Consider the following 9,800-nt stretch of genomic DNA (forward strand, 5'->3'; position numbering starts at 1 on the left):
TATTATTATTATTATTATTATTATTATTATTATTACTGAAAAAGCCTAACGTGCCAATAACTTTCAAAAACAAGCACTCCCCCCGCCCCCCAAAAAAACAAAATGGCCCACGTGTAGCCAAAGAAAGCGAACAAATCAGCGCAAGAGTTTGAAAACCATTGTACCACTAATTCCTGACAGTTATACACATACATACACAGTTGAATCAGCGATAATAAAAATCACAATAATCAGGGAAGTGGTGCAAGGGATTTTACGTGGGATTGCAGCTTCGCAAATTATTACAAGGACCGGTAATTTCACAAGAATAAAAATAAAACTTGTAGAGCAAGAGAAAAAAACGAGAATTTAACAAAATAGGAAAACTATAACGGTCCCACAAAAACGTACAAAAGAGTGGTATCTAATATATATATATATATATATATATATATATATATATATATATATATATATATATATATAATATGTATCACATTACAAAAGCACAGGCCAAACCAAAACCTAAAATAATCCTAAAAGAAATTCCCAAAATATTAAAACCATTCTTATGGACGCAAAAGAAAGTATAAAAAGATTCATAAAATATTCTTATAACATATTCTCGCGAAAGACCAAAAACTAAAAGCAAAAGAATTTTAACACGTTCTTGTAAAACCTACCCATAAAAAAAACGAAATCTAAAAGGCCACTCATCCAAATAAGTTCAATCTAAATTGGATCCTTAAAAGCCCAGCAATATCAAATCACGAATGCACTCAGCAACCACCATTTGCATAATTGGGTTTCTTGCAGAAAGATAAACAAAGAATAAGAAGAGAATAAAGATTAAAATCAGAGAGCTTCAAGAATTGATGTAAACAAAGGCCGTGTTTGACCTCTCCGGTTTCGGGGTCAGTGACCTAAGATTGTGGTTTAGTGACGCACATACGCGCGTACGCATGCGTTGGCTCTCACATAAACGCAGGCATCTCTGGGTTTACGTCGAGGCCATCATGATTTTATTTATACGATGGTACATATTTTGATCTCTCTCTCTCTCTCTCTCTCTCTCTCTCTCTCTCTCTCTCTCTCTCTCTCTCTCTTTCTCCTTGACTGATGATAAGATTACTATCATCTTTTAATGACAAAAATAACTGACTAATTACAGAACATTAAGGCTTACTAACATGCTACTGGCAATTACAAATGACCCTTAATTACCTTCACTACCCTGACTGGCAATTAGCAACTCCTCTCATGCCTCATCATGGCCCACTGCCGCTTCTGCCAGACCGATGAGAGTTGTTGCAAGATTTTTACAAGGACTTAATGATGTTATGTAACTGAATAATAATTAAGATGAGGGAATCAAATCCTGCCCGGCTCGGTGCTGAAGAGAGTATTTTTAAATTTTAAAATATTATTGTTTCTCTGTTGGCCTTGGCAGTGAATTGTGCACCTGGTCGTTATTGAATGTGGTGGGTGGCAGCAGCCACGATTGAGGCTTGGGGCTAGCAACCTCATCCATACAGACTTGTTGAAATAATAATAATAATAATAATAATAATAATAATAATAATAATAATAATAATAATAATAATAATAATAATAATAAATCCATAAATCCTTTAAATTACGTAACAATATTACACACACACACACACACATACAATTATATATATATTGTATGTGAGAGAGAGAGAGAGAGAGAGAGAGAGAGAGAGAGAGAGAGAGATCGAAAATTACACAGAAATGAAATGCAGAGAAAGAAAAAGAGAGAGAGAGAGAGAGAAAAAAAAACTGTGTCCTACAAAAAGCGAGGTGTACGAAAGGGCAATGCCTGTCAGGTGTCCAGTACCCGGCAATTTAGCTGGGAATGCTAAAATGGTGGATCGGATTTCTCTCTCTCTCTCTCTCTCTTCCTTGAAGTCTTTTGCATTATGCATCTTTTATGAAGTTTCTCTCCCCCCCCCTCTCTCTCTCTCTCTCTCTCTATCCCCCCTTTCTTTGAAGTCTTTTGTATTCTCTCTCTCTCTCTCTCTCTCTCTCTCTCTCTCTCTCTCTCTCTCTCTCTCTAAGTCTTTTGAATTCGGGAACTTTATAAAGTCTCTCTCTCTTCCTTTAAGTCTTTTACATTCTGGATCTTTATGAAGTCTCTCTCTCTCTCTCTCTCTCTCTCTCTCTCTGGACATAATTCACATTCCGTACAGTCTCGCTTTCTCTCATCTGTGAAGCAATTTGTATTCTAGACCTTGAAAGATTCTCTCTCTCTCTCTCTCTCTCTCTCTCTCTCTCTCTCTCTCGAGGTGAGGCTCTGGACATTTTAGGAAGACTTCGATGCTGCGTACTTATCCATTCTCTTAAGCCTCGTTCAACAACCTCATTCCGGCCACGTTCAGTTGTTTACTCTCATGAACCATAAACAGTTACCCCTCTACTAAACCATTTTCAGCTGCTTTCTCTTAAGAAGCCGCGTTCAGTAACCTTTCTCTAAAGCAGCGTGCAGTTTTTCCCACCCCCAGGCCACGTTCAGGTGATTCCTCAAGGACGCGTTCAAGTGCTTCTTCCTCCGAAGCCATTAAGATTTTCGCTTGCTTGTTCTCAGGCCCGAAGTACCGTTACCGGGATAAAAATGACTGTCGGCTGAGCCGCCGCGCATGCGTAATGGTATGCAAGAGTCAGGCGGAGCCATCGAGAGATTATATATTATATTTATTCGAGGAATGAGATATCTACATTTATATGCGTTTGATTATTTGTATTCGTCTTTAATTACGAAATTATTATAACTGTTTTTCTTAAATCTTTGACGTCAGATGTCTTTTCAAATGCAGTGGTTTTGCTAAACTAATAATAATAATAATAATAATAATAATAATAATAATAATAATAATAATAATAATAATAATACAACCTCGAAAATGGCAAAAAGAAGGATCATTATGATCAAACGAAAATTCCCAAACGCCACCATTCTCACTGACGCCATTCCCACTTTTCTGAGAGAGAGAGAGAGAGAGAGAGAGAGAGAGAGAGAGAGAGAGAGAGAGAGAGAGAGAGAGAGAGAGAGAATGATCTTTTTACTGTAATACATTCGCTTCCCATAAGAAGAAATAGATTAATAAAAAAGTATTTTTTTTATAATCAAAAAGAAGAAATCTCCACTGATATGACAGATTCCTCTTACGAAGATTTAAGCCTTTACATAAGCGTTCAGCAGCAGCTGGCACACACGTGTGTGTGTGTGTGTGTGTGTGTGTGTGTGTGCACCGTTGCCTAAATTCCAGCTATGGCTACGGAACCGATTTCCCCTGCGCCGCCCAAACAAGGTTAAGTGTCAGCCATAAGATGAGATATACTGTAAGTGCACCTACCAAGATGGCGGACTCATCAGCATGTAAATGAGAGACCTCTGGGAGTGGTTGGCCAGTGCGGATGTAGATCATTGGAGGGGAGAAACTGCGTCCTTAGGAAGATGACGAGATGAGAGATCGTCCTAGAATCGCATGGAATATTTCAAAGGAGAGAGAGAGAGAGAGAGAGAGAGAGAGAGAGAGAGAGAGAGAGAGAAGGATTGCAGGTACAGTAGGTATGACCTTCGACTTAATAACCTAACAGTACAGGAGACTTCTAACCCAAATATCTTGGTTGATGGGAATTGTACCCCGGGCAGATTTTTGGGTGAGCAAAGGTGATGATGATAATGATAACAGGAAGCCAAAACAAAACAACATGAGACAATATAACAGAAGAATAGATTACACAGCGACAAAGAATAGAATAACATACAATTACACAGAATGACGTAGATATTTGACAATGGAATATAACAATTGCTCTCCATTTCGCAGGATACGTTACAAGTGCAGAGGTCAACTTAATCCCCTTCGTAGCCCAGACCCGAAAAAACGAGAGGAAGGAGCAGGAGGAAGAGTCCTACAACCTCTTTAAAAAAGTAAGGTTATATTACTGTGTAACTTTCAGGAAAAACGGAAGCAGAAAGGGAATTCCTAAGCCTGCCAGTGGAGGGGAAAAAATCAGTCACTGAACTGTGTAATCCTATAAGATGGCACGAAAAGGAATGTGGAGCCAATAGCCTTGCCGAACCTGCATGAATATTTATTCATAGTTCGACCTTGGCAAGGTCACGGGTGACCTTGAAAACCACCAAACAAAATTGGGATCTTTCTTAAATAGTGACTCTCAAGTAGTTCAATCTTAATAACGGCCCCAAGAAAATCAGTCCTAGATAATGACCCCAAGAAAATCAGTCCTAGATAACGACCCCCGAGCCTTGTTGGGGGATTCCACAGTTTCGCCGAGGTACGATCCTGAAGTGTCGATTTTTAAAAAGCAGTATTCGACCCTGATGACGGCACTGACATTGATGCCGAAAGAGAAAAAACAAAGTTAACTACAAAATGAACAACAATCTACCCGTAATAAATCGTTTCTTAGGAAGCAAACGTAAAAAATAAGATTAGCAATTTCCCTCCCATGTACAAAAATTCCTGACCACTCGTCTTCCAGGCAGGCGATCGTGGGAATTTTGTGGTTCCTCTCAGACATCCGTGGGAAAGACGTGTCACTGTCCCTCTAATTTTCGTCTTAATTCAGTTTGATTTCGTTTGGTTCTGCTCTGATTTATTTATCTTCTGTTTGTGAATCAGGAAGTTTCTTTGAGATAAGGTTCTTAGTTTATGCTTTTCTGAAAATAATATAAATTGGGTGTTCGTGACACTCTCAACAGACCTTGCTGGTCTTCGCTCTCTCTCTCTCTCTCTGTCTTCCATTCTCTTCTTTTTCTGTTTACTACTCCCCATATTTCTGTCGCTTCGCCTTCTCTCTCTCTCTCTCTCTCTCTCTCTCTCTCTCTCTCTCTCTCTCTCTCTCTCCATCTTCCATTTTCTCTCTTTTTCTGCCTAGAACTCCCCAAATGTCTGTCAGTTCATCTCTCTCTCTCTCTCTCTCTCTCTCTCTCTCTCTCTCTCTCTCTCTCTCTCTCTCCATTTTCCATTTCTCTCTTTTTCTGCCTAGAACTCCCCAAATGTCTGTCAGTTCATCTCTCTCTCTCTCTCTCTCTCTCTCTCTCTCTCTCTCTCATTCCAAAAAACAGCGCCCAACGGACCCTGACAAGCGGACAAGATGATCCCGTCAAAATCCCCCAAATTTAACCGCATTCCACAACAGATTGCAAACACAGAGCAAGGAAAAAGTAACAGACAAACAAAAAAAAAAACAAAAAAAAAAACAGGGGTGGTTGAAGAGAATGGAGGCAACATATGACTTTTTTTTAAAGGGCGACTTTAGAAGTGTCAGTCACTCTGGCTCCGTCCTGTCTTCGGAGAGTCTTCGGCTCCGAAGGCCTCGGCAGCTCCAGGCTGTCAGGGTTGTGATGGATCCGTAGCAGATTTATTCAGTTTTTTTTTTTATCTTTATTCGTGTATTTTATTTATTTTCGGTTTTCGAATGTAATGTGAAGTCATTTCAGAATGCTATTGTACCATACAGTACACTGTTGTTAAGTATTTTTATTATTATTGTTTTAATGAGATGATTGAAATAATTGTGAATCTTTGTTTTCAAATAAGGATTTTCATCTTGCCACCCAAGCACCAAGTGATTACTCTCCCTTCATTTTAGAATCATTAACTTATAAGAAGCTGGTGCCCTCATTAAACAGTCAAGACCTCTTCCACGGTTTTGTATACAGCACAGTCCACATCTTCCTCCCTTCCTGAAGGAAGAATGTCAGTTTTTAGCTCCAAGAGATTTAGGTAATGGTCTAAGTTTTATTTTCCCTTCTTAGTTTGTGTTAATTTAGACTAAGGTTTTTGTGATTTTAACCTCTTATAAATATTGGTTTTATTGAGTGTATTTATTTTGCATATTCTCTATCATTTCACAGCCCTGAAGATGAAACTTGAAGTCTCGTAAATTTGGTTCCAGGCTTCGTAGTGACAAGCGTTTCCAAAATGTGAAGAAATCGAGAAGTTGAGGGGGCATTGTGGTTAATAAATACTACATATGTATCTGGTAAAAAGTGACCGATAGATTCTACATATATATATATATATATATATATATATATATATATATATATATATATATATATATACATACATACATATATATATATATATATATATATATATATATATATATATATACATATATCAGAAATATGAAGAAATTATAATGTCCGGTAGCGGGAAACGAACCCCGATCCCATAATCAGAACGAGGTCCCGTTGCCGACCTGACCACGAGAAGGATAAAAGTCTATTGCCTCTCGTATATATACATACCTGTCGTTTTCATATATATATATATATCTGAAAACTATCTTAACCATCGTAGCTTTTTAGGCTGAACCAGATGCATATGTAATTGTAATAGCCATAATGCCCTTTTAACTTCTCGAATTCTTCGCGCTTTTTGGGGGGTAGGAGGCCCTTCTCTACCCTAAATGCGACACACAGCAGTTAACTAAGTAACGATCAGAAACAAACCAGAAACAAACACAAATCAACAAACAAAGAAGCATTATATACCCACATCAACAATAATAAACAACAGTTCTTCTCCTTCACTTATCAGCATCAACAAAACTACCAGAATGACCGATCCACAGCCTGGCAGTGAAGGGAATAACAGATTTGTGGCACTGGGTAGCTTGGTAATGTGGTGCCTTCGCAAAAAAGTGGACAGCGTTACACTGCAAAGAGAGTAGCACGCACTTGCTCTGGGACGTGGAAGTTATAGTCACTAATGGAGGATCCAGGTTGGAATAGACACCTATTGTCTGAGTCAGTCTTCAGTCATGCTATCCATCTCCTCTATCCAGACGCTCCAACTCTCTTTTCACTGTCAAAAGCCCTGAATGGCTGGAAGTGGCCCAGTGCTTGGCTGGACGCCTAAATGTCATATATTCATAAGTTGTATTTTAACAGAGATCTGTCACATTCTCAACTGATCTCTGATCCTCTTTATCTGCCAAGAGAGACAAAATTTGCTCAACAGCAGCACCAGCGTGCGGTAAATGCGCCTCACTGTCGAACTTCCCAGTTCCAGAGGTCCTTTATTCCTCACACCGTTGGACTGTGGAACAGCCTCCCAGAGAATGTCGTGCAGTTGGAACTTCAGAAGTTCAAAAAGAGATGAAATGCATTACTAACATAAAGCAATCAACCTTGTATTTCATAATGTACTTGCAATTTCATCTATTTACCTATTAATTCATTAATTCATTTTCTCTCTTCTAATAACTCCTCTCTCCTTCCCGTATTTCCTGTTACCCTTTACTTCTTTCAAAGGAACACCACATTCTTCGGAAGCCTGAATTTCAAGTCAATGGCCCCCCTGTGGTTGTGTTCCATATGAATGAGGTTCATCTTCTGAATAATAATAATAATATCTTTAATTCTTTTCCATGCCCTCTGGTTCCGTAGATGAAAAGGCGAGAAGAAATGACTGCAGAAGGCGTCTTCAAGGCCAGGTGAGGGTCCTAATCAACATACAATGCATAGCATCTTTATCAATATAGTCAGGTGTGTCCCCTCAATTTGGGATAGGAAAAACTGAAGGAATTCCTTCATACCTTTGTTCTGGTAACAATGAGTATTCCTCGAGGCACAGACCGTGAAAGAAGTGAGAGATGGTTGTGCTATTCTCTCTCTCTCTCTCTCTCTCTCTCTCTCTCTCTCTCTCTCATACAGACATCCGGCAGTATGGCTCATACGATATTCGGGCAAAAAATTAATGCTAATTTAGGGTTCAAGGGACTCGGTACTTTTTTCCAAGTCAAGATTTACTGTCAGTAATAAGGGTGACATTTTCTCTCTCTTGGAAACCAGTTTTTATACTTCTAACGATACGTGAAGTTAGGAACTCGAGAGTCAACAACTGCTATTTTAAACTAAGCAAAACCTCTTCATAAAAAGTTCCGGGAGAGTAATAAAGGGTATTGAACAAAGCAAATATGGTGGAAATAACACGATAAATAAGTTCAAATGGAGTAAACATGCAAATTAATTACACACAAAATAATCAGATGTATACAAAGCAAAATTTAACGTGCACAATACAAATAAGTTTTCTGTACAGCGTATAATACTGTATGGAATTTCAGCCATGGCCCATGAAACTTTTAGTCGCGTCCTATGAAACTTTCACCCACGGCCTGGTGGTGGCCTGTGTTGTTGGCACCTATAGCGTTGCCGGACGTGCGATAATGGCTAACTTCAACCTTAAAATAAAAACTACTGAGACTAGAGGGCTGCAATTTGGTATGTTTGATGATTGGAGGGTGGATGATCAACATACCAATTTGCAGCCATCTACCTCAGTAGTTTTTAAGATTTGAGGGCGGACAGAAAAAGTGCGGACGGACAGACAAAGCCATCTCAATAGTTGTTTTCTTTTACAGAAAACTAAAAAGGTATACGAGATTAACATAAAAAAACCAGATACTCTTATAAATGGTAAGACTAACTAAACACCCACAAAAAATAACCACCATCGATACAGGGTTAGGCAAAATAAACAGGCCAGCAAAACACACACTTAACAGGGGTAAAAAGAATAAACTGGGAACACAGGGGTACATGTCCTTAGAAGACTGCAATTACAGACTGCTGCATCATTTGTTAAACGTGCGGTTAGACTTCTTCACGGCGCCTGTCCTCTCTCTCTCTCTCTCTCTCTCTCTCTCTCTCTCTCTCTCTCTCTCTCTCTCTCTCTCTCTCTCTCTCATTTTCATAGTTATCTTATGGTAAAATAAAATATATACGCAAAAAGAAAAGGACTACTGTTTGAGAGAGAGAGAGAGAGAGAGAGAGAGAGAGAGAGAGAGAGAGAGAGAGAGAGAGCAAGACGCATCGTATCTTCGTTTATCTATTGGTTACCAACCTTCCTTCAACAGCAAAACCCGAGATCGATCCCAGAGAGGGCGAAACGACTTAGGCCGTTTTCCTAAACAATGCATTATTCTTAACCTAAAAATTGACTCACGTACACAATAGTTAGTCGGCTGTAGTGGGCTTTAACAGGTCTAGAGAAGGGCATGGGGTAGGCAACTTCATGCCAGAATACTTTCAGATGATAAAACAAATGGGAGACTAAAGCTAATAATTATAATTATTATCATTAATAATATAATGGGGAGAAGAACACGAATTATCATAGGAACCGGATCGTTCAGAAAATGGGGGCGCCGTTATAAAGAACACTTTGATTGACAGCTGCTAATTGGACCGTACCCACTGGGGCAAAAAATAGATTAATTTTAAAATTCTTCTTCTTATTTCTTTTCTTAGTCTCTCTCTCTCTCTCTCTCTCTCTCTCTCTCTCTCTCTCTCTCTCTCTCTCTCTCTAGCCATTTAATTACTTATTTTTTTTTAACCAATGGTCCGGTCTCAATATAATCTGTATCATTATTCCCTCTCTCTCTCTCTCTCTCTCTCTCTCTCTCTCTCTCTCTCTCTCTCTCTCTCTCTCTCTCTCTATATATATATATATATATATATATATATATATATATATATATATATATATATATATATATATATATATATATATATGTAAACAAACATATATCTGAAAGTTTTACGTATATATATATACATATGTGTACAAACAGATACATACATGGATACATACACAAACAAACACACAAACGCAGTATATCTATACTTGTGTATATATCTATCTACTGCATATACATGTGTGTGTGTGTGTGTGTGTGTTTGTTTGTGTATATGTCTATGTATGTATCTATATATATGCATATATATATATATATATATATATATATATATA

Source organism: Macrobrachium rosenbergii, chromosome 34 (genome assembly GCF_040412425.1).
Source record: "Macrobrachium rosenbergii isolate ZJJX-2024 chromosome 34, ASM4041242v1, whole genome shotgun sequence".
NCBI lineage: Eukaryota > Metazoa > Arthropoda > Malacostraca > Decapoda > Palaemonidae > Macrobrachium > Macrobrachium rosenbergii.